This window comes from Lepeophtheirus salmonis, chromosome 6 (genome assembly GCF_016086655.4).
Source record: "Lepeophtheirus salmonis chromosome 6, UVic_Lsal_1.4, whole genome shotgun sequence".
Taxonomy (NCBI): Eukaryota; Metazoa; Arthropoda; class Copepoda; order Siphonostomatoida; family Caligidae; genus Lepeophtheirus; species Lepeophtheirus salmonis.
In genome coordinates, this window is record NC_052136.2 from 58074020 (window position 1) to 58088065 (window position 14046).

General features: G+C 31.0%; 1 protein-coding gene across 4 annotated transcripts in view; it reads left to right on the top strand.

Annotated features, from left to right (window-relative positions):
- LOC121119657 (uncharacterized) overlaps positions 1–14046 on the top strand; it is a 353492-nt gene that overhangs the window by 73633 nt on the left and 265813 nt on the right. The gene's annotated exons all lie outside the window — the stretch shown is intronic.

Genomic DNA, 14046 nt, shown 5'->3' on the forward strand with positions numbered 1-14046 from the left:
TTGCAAAAACAATGGAAATAGGGTTCCAACTAGAGATGCCCACAGCAATAGCAATCTCACACACCTTCTGTCTTCTGTCATGCATCATCATATTATGGACTTTATCAATGATTTCTGGAGTAATAACCTCAACAGGGCGTCCAGAACGTTCAGCGTTACATGTGCCCATTCGTGTTCCGAAAATTTTAAAACCACTTATAAGCTATTGTATAGAAGTTGCAGAGTCCACATAAGGCTACTAGCTAAACATAACCTGGATACGATACAGTAGTACCATGTCTCGGACTTTGTACGGACTTTTTCAAACTACTCTCGTACACTGAGGAAGAAAGCCTCACTTCATGAACATACATACATTATGCATATTCCCTCTTTCGTTTTCTCCCAAAGGCATAATAATTTATATACTTAGATAGGCCTACAATGTCGTTTTTGGAAACTAAAGTAATCATATATAATTCTAATATAATATTGTCAAACAGCCTTTAAAATAAGTAATGAAAAATAATCATAAAGTCATTATGAATTTGATGAAAAACATATTTGTAATTCTTTTTCTGCTTCTATTATTACTACTACTATATGTAGACTACTGGATGGAAGGAAGGAAAATAATAAATGAAAAGATGAAAAAATATTCATAAATCAAGCAAAAAAAAATAAATATATAATAATAATAAATGAGATGCACTTCAAGTACCTAAATGAAAAAACATTATTTATTTAATGGAAATAAAGTTGTTAGCAGATACAGTAAAGTTTCAAAAAAGAATATTTAGCTTACGTGTAACATGATATATACATTTAGTTACAGTTGTGTAAAATATGGTCTGTCAGTATGCAAAATGGAAAGCGAAAATCAATATGATATTTCTGAAAATTCGAAGAATATTTTGGATAGTAGCAGCTTAGTATAGTATAAAGTCACTTTAATCTTTCTTTACTGAAAATGTAAAAAAGGATGTGAGCTATATTCCTTGCTTTTTTCACATTTTTTTGCACATTTGGTATGTTCAATTTTTATTTTCTTATGTGAATACACTCGCCATGAACATTGATTGAGAGTTTCAGCAATATACTATGTTTTGCTTGTTTGTGAGAGGCATAACGGTTACAAGTATATTGCGAGTTCAGCAATTTTTTGTTATTGAAAAAACATGGATTAAAAAATTTGCATCAAATTTTGTTCAAAAATTCAAATTAAGTACCCAAATCACTTGAAATGTTGACAATAGCATACGGTAAAACTGTTCTGAGCAAAAAAAATGTTTACAAGTCCTACAATTTTTTTCAAAATGGACAGGAAGATACCAATGACGAACCTCGCTCTGGACGCCAAGGCATGTCAACAGCTGATGAAAACGTTGAAGCAGTGAAATAAATTGTTTTTGAAAATAGTAGAATGACTGTCAAAGAAGTTGCTGATGATATTGACATATCGGTTGGCTCGTGCTATAGATTTTTTTTGAATGTTTTGGGCATGAAACGAGTGTCAGCGAAGTTTGTCCCGAAACTGCTAAATTTTGACCCAAATAATCGTTGCATTTCTTGTGCAAAAGCAACACCACAATCATGCCTAAACCACCATATTTTTCAGATTTGATCCCATGGGACTTTTTCTCTTTCCCAAAACTGAAGAAACCTATGAAAGAACAATGATTTACAACAATTAGGTAGATAAAGACTATATCGCTCACAGACATCAAGCCTATACCTAAAAGTGAGAAGTGCTTCGAGGATTGGAAAAAGCGTCGATATAAGTGTATTGTATCTGAGAGGGATTATTTTCAAGGTGACAACATAAATATTGATGAATAAATACACATTTTTTTCCCAAAAAATACAACGTCACCTTAATTTTTCATCGCACCTCGTAGGTTATTTTTATACAATATCACAACTTTTTCTGCACTAGCCTAATCGAAATTCGAAAAAGTTGAACAAAAAACCACTTTAGATACTGTATATTCATAAAAAAAAATAATACTAGATTTAGCTTTTTATCAATATTGTACGCAACAGTCATATCTTTCAAAGTGAGAGAAGAAAAAAAACATATATGAATATACATATAAATAGATAAAAGCTTATACACACATATACATATATATATAGTTTTTAAAATTGAACGAAATGAAACAAACAAAAGATGCAAATCTTATCAATGATATAAATAACAAAACAAAAATTGAATATTCTTATTGATAAATAAATAAAAAAGAAAGGAGCGAACAAAAAAATGGCTGCTTTTATTTCTTTTGTACTTTGCTTATTATTTTGTTTATAAATATGAATGTTGTTGTTTTTTTCTTAAGAAAGAAAAATGAAACAGAGAGGAAGAATCTCTGTTAGTAGATATTCAAATAAATACATATATTCAAATAAAAGTTACATCCTTTCTACGGTCCTACCTTGACATATAGTTTTAACACATTATCTCAACCAGATAACCACTCACTTAACTCGAATATCAATTCAATTAGCTTTTAAGAGATAAACGGTTGACAATTTCCCCAAGAGGATCAGGAACTAATATGTGACAACGGGCTACAATCGGGGGAAGATCATTTGTCCCCTTGAAGAAGATGCAGAGTGCCAAATAGATCCTTGGAATTAGGTCTTTCAATGGGCTTATGAGAAGTAGGGTACGAGGAGATGTATGTGAAGAACATACTAAGTATGACAATTAGTAAAGGAAAACAGTTGATTTTTGTGTTATTTCTCCTTTTTTGTTCATTACTTAATGCGTTGTGTGTGTGCTAACATCTCCCTCGAAATGAAGAATTCTGGCCTATTTTATATATGAATTTAACTATGATTATCATATTTTCCCCGAAATAATGCTATTTTAAATGTAAATGGTTCTCCTTCTTTAGAGCAGTAATTCATGTTCTTGCTCCAAAATCATAAAACAGGTAGTTGATATTAACAAAGGTCTTAATTTAGGTCTGCCATATGTATCGCTCCTGCCTTCTCCTCGCGCTCTTAGAAACCCCCATCTCTAAGTATGGGACAGCTTGGATCTGGCTGACAGATGGTCACACACAGACAACAACACCCAAAAATGGCATCAAGTACAAAACTCCAGCTTTCTTTCATTAGAATTGTATCCCTTCATGTAGCCCAAATTTTTCTCTCCTCGGCTTCAGGTGGCTCAAAAGAATTATGTCTGGGGATAATTTCACGTTCAAATAAGCCATCTCTATGACATGATTCAATTTAGTGCGCAACTCAATCAAGTTTCATGGCTCTGTAATGTCATGTGTGATTAATGCTAATGACAGATATATTAATTGAAATAATCCTGTATAATCCAGTTTAATTTGTTGACGGACCAACCTTGCGCAGGTCATAATTGTCTCTTTACCAGAGCTAATCAATCACAGTATATATATTATAGATTAAATATAATACAATAATGGCCACCGCTCGTAATTCGAGTCAAACTTGTACTTTTAGACAAAAAAAAAAAAAAGGATAATTACAACTTGGATGTTGGGCCACGCGTATGTCACTACTCCACTGTATGAACTTCGTTCAAATAGATTATACGTCCCTTAAAAAAAGTGTGAAGTTTATTCAAAGTTACGCAGATGGTTCTGACAGAATCTTCAATACATTGTAGGTAGGCAATAGACATATATTTTATAATTTGAAACATGTGTGATTTAAATTGTACAGCTGACTAACGTTTTTTGTTCTTTTTGTTTTCTGCAAAAAGGGTATAAACCTAAGTCTTTAAGAGATATATATGTATGTACATATTATTATAAACTCAGAACTCTACTCAAGGAAGAAATAAATAAATGCTTTCTTTTTTGTATGGAACAAGAGACTAGTTGATTTAAGAGGTCTGTACATTTCCTTTCTTTTTATTAGTCGTAGTCATAATGTATGTATTGAACGAAAATACCCCATTAAAATACACAATGAAACCTTAGTTTACTCTACATAAAGATACATTTGTTTATCTTTGTATATCAAAAAGGAAATGGAGTAATGATAACTTACAGTAATACCTCTTGGATTACAAGAAGCATACCGAGTGGTTCATTAAAATCTGAAGACTTTGAATTTAAAACTTGAAAAAGATATAATTTATTAATTAAAAATAAAATTTCAACACGACAATGATGGCTTCCAGACAGCAGCAGAAAGCTTGGCGCCCACTGTGGCATGTACATAGGTACTAAAGATTATAATTGCAACCAGAGATATGTCTGACTTTCAGATTAGACCAGGCTTACTTTTCCATTAACTATCCTTGATTCAAGTTTACTCTTAAAATGTATTGAAAGCGGTTTATGGGCTGATTGATTTTTTACAAATTCAAGCTCATGTCTAGTAAATACGTCGTGTTAATTGACACTGGCTCAGTTAATGTGCTGGGCATCTGTCAAGTGTGTCGACTCAAACCGGGATAAATAAATTCATACTTTTATGTACATGAGACTATTATCAAATCATAAACTGCTGAATCTTGAATTCCCAGTAAAAATAATAGCACAAAAGTGCAATAATTGAAGTTCTATCTTTTATATTTTTTTAAACTGTGGATTTCCTGTTCTAAAGTGCAGAAAGACGTTTTATTATATTGTTGGTCAGAGCGGCCATGTCTTTTCAGGCTTTTTTTTTTTTTTGCAAAGAAATAAATAATTATTTTATTTCTAAATCATAAGAGTTATAACAATTAAAAGGGATGTCACATGGCTTTAAATACATTACTTATCAAAAAGTTAAGCATTGAGATTTATAAAGCTTATAAAATTTGGCATTTAAATTATTTTGAGAGGATAAAACTTTGATTTGACAGTTAATTAGAAACAAATACACACTTTTCTTTATGTGGATATTTATTTATAACGCAATAAATAGATTTTCTACATACAATACTCATAAATGTTCTTTTTGCCTGCGCAATCATGAACTAAATTTATTTATCTTACAAATTAAAGAACGTAGAAGACGTTTAATTGCTAATACACGTAATATTTTGCCTCAAAAATGCTTCAATACGCCTTTCAAATTAAAAATAGTTAAATATGTTATTTTTTTTAATGCATTTATATACATAAACTATAGCTCCTTAAATGAGCTCGAACCATCCTATTTTTAAATAAATAATTGGAACGTTAAATTTTCTTTTACTAAACATTTAATGACTATAAAAATTTTATGAAGTAAAAACATTAATTTTGTGCATCAAAAGTTAAACTTTGAAAATAGGCTATGGGTATGCATATGCCTATAAATATTCTTCAATATGAATTTACATATAATACAAGCTAGTACTCTATAACTATATGCATAAAGTCAATTAGCTTGTTCTTGTTTTTTAAGTAAATAGATAGAATTATGGTTAAATATAAACTCACAAAAAGACTGGCCATTTTTGTTCATAAGAGGCTAATCATTCAATTTAGTATTGTAGACTGTTTGTTATAGGTTTACATAATTTGAGGAACAATCATAGAAAATCATAATTAAGTCCCCTATAATCCCTAACTCTTGAACTATTGTTGTTTACTTTTTATTCAAGACATTTTTTAATTAACGTATTCTGGGGTTGGATAATTAACAACACAAAAAATCACACTTTTTGTCTCCCAAGATCGAAATAGAATGAACTTGGTAGAATGTAAACCTAGAAATTTTTTGGGTCTTTTCCGTCCAACTCTTTTCTTTCATTTCTTCTTATGTCCGGCAAATAAATTGACTTTTGCCATACAATTCCTTGAAGAAAGAGTTTCTTTACATAAATATTTTGATAAATTTATCTCAAATTGAAAACGATATAAGGTGTTTTTGAATATGATAAATTCTTTTAAATCAAAGTAAAAAGTTTTAACTATCAAATTATATATGTATATTGAAATTTTCGTAAAGGATTTTTCTTGGAGCTGTGAGTCTCTGAAAAAAATAAGTATCAGGGTTTTTATTCAAACAAAGATAATGTGCATTCTATGCATAACATTATTTTCAGGCTTTTTGAGCATTAGGGTTTGTAAGATATAACTACATTTTATTCATATCTATAACACTAAGGACATAAAAAAAGTACTTAATTTGATAGAGAAAAATTAGCTCTTTTTGGAATCAGAGCTTCAAATTCTTTTAGAATCACTCTTTTTCAATTTCAGAACCTGTTTACAGAGAGGTTATTAACCATGACAATCCAATATGAATTAATAAATTTATTTGTTGTCTCATTGAGGTATATAACACCCTTTAGGTGAAAATACCCTCAGAATTTTCTGAATTTGGAAACTAAAATCCTTTTCATTTGTTTTTTGCTATTGATTTTTTTAAGTTTTGTTTTTAAAAAACTATAATTTTTTTAGAGTTCTGGAATGTTGTGCGTAAAGTTGTCATATGTTATGAAAATTACCTATGAATAATTCCATTGTCCTACGAGGTCATTTCTAGATCGTGCATCTTGATCAAATTATTAAAAAAGGCAAAAACTCTTTACTTATTGAATATTGACTAAGAATATTTGTAGTTATTTTCCTAAAATTGTCTTATTGAACAAAAAAAAAGAAGGAAAATTTGATGATCTACGTATTGCCTAATATTTTTTTTTATTTTTTTTTTGCATTTTCAGGAAAAATGAATTTTTTTTTATATTATTCTCTCATTTAACTCTATAGGGTAGCTTTAGAGAAAAACTTTGTTTATCTTTGTTGTAGGATAGAATCATTTCTATCATTATTAATTGATGTAAAATATAGATTCATGCTGTATATTAATCTTCTTTGACGAGATTGGAAAAAAGGTGGAAAACAAACTGGCCAATTTTATATATACCAGGTGGGAATATGAGACTTACACACTTGGAAAGAAAATTGCCCTTCATTCTTTAATTATAAATTAAACAAAAATCTTTATTGATCTTTTTCTGATACAATGCCTATGTCAAATTGATTTATTTTATTCGGTCACAATTGGCTTCACATATGGTAACAAACCTGTCGCGAAAAGAATTGCAAGTATTATGAGTGAAGTTCGGCTCCATAACAGTCCACTCCTCGTAGACGGAGGCCTTTACGGCCTCAACGCTCGAATAAAGGATGATAAATACCCTTCTCTAGATGTTCGCCCAGAAAGAAAATTCAAGAGCATTGACATCCAGATTGTACGGTGACCATATTCTCTTGTCCCAGAAAGCGATGTTTTTAGCTAAAAAGGTATGATTAATTTTTGCAGTGTGAACATGTCTCCGGTGAGCCTATTACCCTCCGGGAACCAGATTAAGGGCGTCCTTGAACGTATTTGGATCAATGATTTTTCGGAGCCTTTCTTCCTTTCTATGATCTTGTTGTGGTCTAGCCTCTTTTTAAAATTGTAGACGGTTTTCTGAGGTATTCCTATTAGCCTGGCCAACCCTGTTGGAGTATGAGACGTACGAAGAAGAGTTGATAACCTTCACCTTGAATCTCGCTGGGATGGCATTTCTCGTCCGATTTAAAAAGCTCAAAAAGCAGCAGGTGCATGAGATGAATGGCTACCTATAAAACTACAGACAGTTATTATTTCCTCACATAAAATCTCTCAAATCAATATAATACAAGTGTGTAAGTTTCAACTTTTCCACCCAGTATATAGCTCAATATATCTTTCACTAAAAGAATCAATATTCGCAGAGTTTTATTTCCATTTGATCGTAAATTTGCTTGTTAACAAATAGTAATTTATTTAAGAATCTATTTTTTTTTTTCACAGTTAGAAATTTTCTCCCATCCCGCTTTCTCCCCATTATAAATATGTACAAATAAGTGTTGATCATAAATTACTACATGCATGAGTTTGGGAGGGAGGGGGGATGAATAAATTAAAGCCTTTTTTATGGACTATTAATTATCTGTGTTTTTATTGACAGGAGGAGCAGTAATATCAATTACATATTCACACCAAGGGAATTATTTTATTGTAATAAACGAAAATAATATTTCTTGAAAAAAAAAAAAAAAATACACCTTCAAAATTAATTTATTTATTTTGCAGATACTTTTTTTTTGAATTTCAGAAATAATAACATTATTTGAAAAAGAAAAAATTACATTTAGAATTCAATTAAAGTTGAATTGATATTAATAAAATAAAATAAAAACATTTCATGACTAATTAACTATTTTATGTTGCAATCAACATTACTTTCATTAAAGCAAATTCAGCATACATACTATGTATGTTTTTATGACTTCTTAACCTTTTTAGTTACTACTACTAGTTATACATATGTATGTTAAACAATGCATAGAAATGAGGACAATGAAAACCCTACTCTGTATATATATAAGTAAGTGAATAAAAAACTGAAAACAATGTGATAGCAAAATACAGCTAAAAAAGTTGAGATGTATATGTATAAATTCCCTTAACAGTATGAGATCTTCATATTGTCCCTCAACCTTTCCTCTCCTTCGAAAAAAGAAAGAAATAATAATTTCTGAAATTACTTGTAGACAAAAATCGAAATAGAAACGAGATTAGGTTGTGATTGTTATTGTATCTCTAAACCTTTCCTTAAAACATTTTTATTAATAAGTAGGGAGTTCTACGCTGCCTAAGAAGTGCTAAAAGTCATCCAATCAACATTTAGTAGACTGATAAGTAAAGAATCCGTTGTCCAAGATGCGAAATCTCTTTAGAAGTCGTTTTCTAGTGAGGTCCTTCTCTCCCTTTGTTGGGTAAAAGGTCAGAAGAATGTGACTGGAAATTAAGTGACTGATATGCTAGCCAGAGTTAGAGATATGGATCGACCTCCTACCCCAATTGTTGGTATACTTTGGTAATCTCTTAGGGAGAAGGTATCTGCCCATGACATAGACAAATAGCAGAAACTTTAGTCGAACCTTGACTATTGCTGTCAAAGCTGTGCGATGCTCCCAAACGTTAGACTTGGGTGCAGGAAGCATCTCTTAGATTTTTCGAAAGGAAAACTGAACTCCTTGGTGCAGTTTATCACTGGGAATTGTCTGCTACACAACACTGTCACTTTATCCAACATGAAGTAAGCCCATCATGTCGTGGTTGTGGTTTAAGGGACGAAGAACCACTTTATTTGGTTTATAAATGTACAAAATTTGAAATTGAGAGGAGACCTTCCGTCTCCAGACTTTACAGTTTCATAATTAATTCTGATGTCGGGCGCTGGCTGCACAATGCACCATCCCCAGAACATGTTCAGCACGGACTGCAGAAGGAGACCTAACCGAGAAGCTATTGTGATGGCACGACATGTTAATGTTATTTTTACATGTGCCCATACTGATTGCATGTTTTTATATGATGTGTAGCAATAAATGTTTTTAAATAAAGGTGCTCAAGAAATCAAAATCTGACAAATATGTACATATGAATTGCTAATAGTATTGGATCGGTTTAAAAAAAAACTACAACTACAGCAGTCCTTTCAGTACTACCACCGATCCTGATCGGTTTTTATTTAGTAACTATAACAACTGAAATGATGTAGTTACTAACTAGATCCTTTCAGCTGTTCAACATAACCTTTTTTTCAAGAGACAAAATAGTTGTAGTTGAAAGTAGGGGAATGGAATCGGCGTAGCTTATGGACAACGCGCTCAGGAGAAATTATTCCCTTGAATTCAATGTGTACTCGCACTCTGGCGATTCCTAGATAAAGAAATATACTTAATGTATATGGACTTCAAAGAAGATTCCTAAGTCAGATGGAGTACATACAATACTATAATGTATACTTATACTTAACCAATGCAACTCCATCTAACCAATTAAAGGAACATAAAAAAAAGTAGGGAATTTGCGTCAAAAACTTATTATTAAACAATCTCGCAGTCGTTTATTATTTTCTTCGTTTTTCTATTATTCATTCCCAGGCTATGAATGAAGAATAGCTAGGACAGTAGTACTCAAACCCGAAATATTGTTCTTTAGGACAGTTGAAAGGTATAAAAGATCGGACCGATAAAATAAAATACTGAAAGGGGGAGACTGATTAGGCTTATCTGAGGACTGATTCAACACTAATCATTAGTGATTAGGGAGATTTTATAGTTTGATTGTAATAAAAATTGTAAATATAAAATATGGAAGTTTAGGTACATTTCCGAGATTTGTGGTAATTCAATTACTTAATATTATTTTCCTGACAAATTTTAATATATATGAAAGCTTTTTTTTTTGTACATAATATATGAATAATAAAAAAGCTGACTTCTTCATATCTTTAACATACATGTAGAATGTACAACCACACCAGGATGTGTGCTATCTACCCATTTACATTCACATCTGTCCCTCACTGTTCAGAACTCATTCACATGTGTGTCATGATGTGACAAAAAATAAGAAAGAAGAAGAAATCAAACTAGGTAGAAGGAAAGATGGTAATGTTATATGCATAAAACGCAACCAAGCATGACTTTGCGTCGCTTTATTATGTGATGTATATCATGACATCTCCTATTTACTTACTTACTTATATAGGTAGGAGAGACCTGGGAATGTTGTAAGGCTTTTTGCTATTGGATTAATTACTCGAAACTGGTTTGAAAGCTGTGTCTGCTCAATTAAAAATTTAGAACATTCATAAACCAGATGAAGCTGTTTTTCATCTCTTAATCCACCCCCACGACATAGTAGGCTAACTTCATGGAGCATAAGGTGATAGTGTCGGCGTAGGAGACCATGTCTAGTGGTAACCTGAACTAAGGAGTTCAGTTTTCCTTTCGAAAAATCCAAGAGATGCTTCCTGCTCCAAAATGTAACTGTGGGGAGTATTGCACGGCTTTGATAGCAATATTTCTCCTGTGGACACCCCTGCAAAATCAGTATTTAATCAAATCGAAGAAAAGTTGACTAAACCATTGTTTTTTGCCGAAATAATCTGGATTAAATTATATCAATGTAATGTTCACTTTTTGGCTGTAGATTGATGGGTGTTTAATATAAAGGGCATGTTGTAGTTGTTCCATCCTGCGACTGTTTCCAGTCTTCCCTACTAATATATTATCAACATATTAGTGATTTATAAAAATGCGGATGATGCCAATGTGTAAGGAAATATCAAAGTTTGATTTTTGCATTTCTAAAATGCAGATATCCTCGTATATATATTATATTCAAAAGTATAATTTATTTCTTCCTTCAATATTAATTCAATTATTGGGCTGAACCCACTTATTTTCTATGTATTTTTCTCCCCTCTCTGAAACCATGAAAAAGTAGTGATGGGACGATCAATAGGAATCGGGAAACGGAAAATTGGGTGTTTTTTTGGAATCAGAATCGGGAAAACAATGTTTAATTTGTGATTCCGATTCTTATTTCATACTGGTATTTAACTATTTATTACTTCTCTGTTAAGAAGAAAAAAAAAGACTCCCTCGAAAAAAACTGAAGCTTGTTTTTTTACATAAAAAAAATTTAATTTAATTTTTAAATAAGATTTTCAAAAAATTTAATTTCGCAAATTTTTTTACTAAAATTTTTATTTTCTGTATATAACTATGTATTTTTGAAACTTTTCTCACAGAATTTATTTTTTAAGGGCTACTCAGAAATTTTTTTTTCCAAAAGAAATTTTCATTTTTTGTGAACAACTGTGTATTTTTGGAAACAAATATTTAATTAAAAAAATTTTATAGATTTTTTTTTTTAATTTAATATTTGGATTTTTATTCAATAAAACAATCAAAAACCAACCCTCTCCCCCAAAAAAATATAATCCCGTGGACAGCAAAATCACCTATTTTAACTGTTATTTAAAATATTAAAGAATCGGAATTGCATCTGGAATTTTTACTAGAATCGCACCGGCATTGGGATTTTTTTAAATTTTCGCATCACTATTGAAAAGTATGATGTCTTTATAATGGACATAATATGTTATTAACTCTTTTCCTCTTTAGAAAAGTCCTTTTTTGATAATTTATGAAAAGAGAGTTTTTTACGATCATAAATAATGTTTTTTTTTTATTGTTTTTTTTCTCTTTTTGTCGTTGCTAGCAGACAAAACAATTTGAGTTATAAGGATGCCATTTAAAAGGCTTTGGCTTTTTAGCTTATATATATGTTTATTTGAATGTTTGTATATAATATTGCTATTAGGAGAAGAGCGAAAACACAAAATGGTGGTATTTAAATCAATTAGTTAATGGAGAAGGAACAAAGTTACTTTAAAGAGGCATATATATACCTTTATTGATATTTACATTAGAAAGTTCTGTGGTTTGCAAGAGACTTTTTTATTATTTTGCAATAAAACACCTAACATATCTACGCTTTTTATACCCATATTTGTTCAAAGCCAACTGAAACAATGGTAATTCCACGCATAGAACAAAAATTTGCGTAAAATAATTCAATAATCAATGTCAATACTAATTTTTAAATTTTATCAACATAAAACAACTTGTAAACTGTACAAGCAGTAAGCCTATTAGTCACATTCAGGTTCTTTTGAGTGACATTTATGTACAACTAGCATTTGGACACAAAATGCTCGTGGTCAAATAATTTAAAAATTCAAATAAATAATATTATTAATAACTTATGTTTGTCTATTTGAATCGAATGTAAAAGTAGTTCGTTTATTCCAGAACAATAATTTAAAAAAATCCATGAACGCAAAAAAATATTGATAGCCTCCTTGGTTTGATAAAAAAAGGTTATGTTCGTCAAAATTGCTCCTAAACAGGTATTGCTACTCACACAGTTACGCATGTTTTCAAGACTACACAAACAATTGCAGAGATACCAAATAATCAGTAACAGTAAACAATCAACAGATAGCTACGTAACAATCCTCTCAGTATGTAATTTCACTAAATTTAGGATAATATTTTTTTTTAGTTTTTTGTTGATGATTTTTTATAACACAAATAAAAAGTTTATTACCTCTGTAAATTAAACCCTGTTCAACCCCATGTCAATAAACTAACCTACTCATAACTTTCCTAAAGTAAAGATCGCTTAATATCAACTACATAGCAACTTTAAAATTACTTTACCTCCGAATAATTTAGTATCCTGCGTAATATCTAGTGGTTATGGCCCATAGGTACTTCAAAATATTACTAAGGTAATATGTCAAATTAGTTATACAATGTCACTAGTTGGCTTTATTGAACAGATAAAATTCTTATAAGTGTTCATTTGAATTGCAGCAATCCACGACAAATTAACTATTTAATACAATATCCCATTCATGTTACAAAAATTATTGAACAGATTGAATTCTCATAAGTGTTCAAGCAAGACAAATTAACTGGATAATACAATCTTCCCTTCATTTCTTATTTTTAATAGTAGATGGAGCTAGAAGAAAACAAAAACTGTTGCTAGGCAGCAAAAACGGAGGAGGAAGATAGATATGTTTCTTTTTGTATATATAACATTAAAAAAAATAAAGAACCCATACATACTTGATTGTTTTTTTCTAGTTTTGTTTGTTCGATAGAGGCATGAGTTGCACTACTACTAATTACGCAACCTCCTCGAGCTCAATATGCTAATTGTTAGAGAAGTTGCATAGGTGGCGAGGAAAAATAATTAAGTGACATTTTTTATCGTAACGTACCTAAATAAAAGTTACTTCTGGAAAAAAAAGTCAACGTGTAGGCACAGACAGAGTTTTTTGAAGGACCGAGGTCCATACAATAATGATCATCAAGATTGAATATATAGGTATCTACGGAGGTGGGAACCCACAACTTGCAGAGGCACTTAATTACAAGGTTTAATTACGTAACAAAACGACAGGTGAAACAAAAATAAACAAGTTTTGTTTCTATCCCATGTCTCTTAGTGTAAAAATATTGGAGCAACAACAAAACGGCAACACGTATGCAATGTCCTTTGCACCGATGTCAGTGCCAAGAAGGCTGCAAAAACAGTTGGAATCTCAATTTGGACTGACTAAACAACAATAAATAAGTCCATTATAGCTTCATACAAGCAAGAAGAACCAAAAATAATGTTGTAACAATATGGCTGACTATTGGCCTACTTTCATGTGGCCCTTTTAAGACCTGACTTCAACCTCCTGGACTTTGCAGT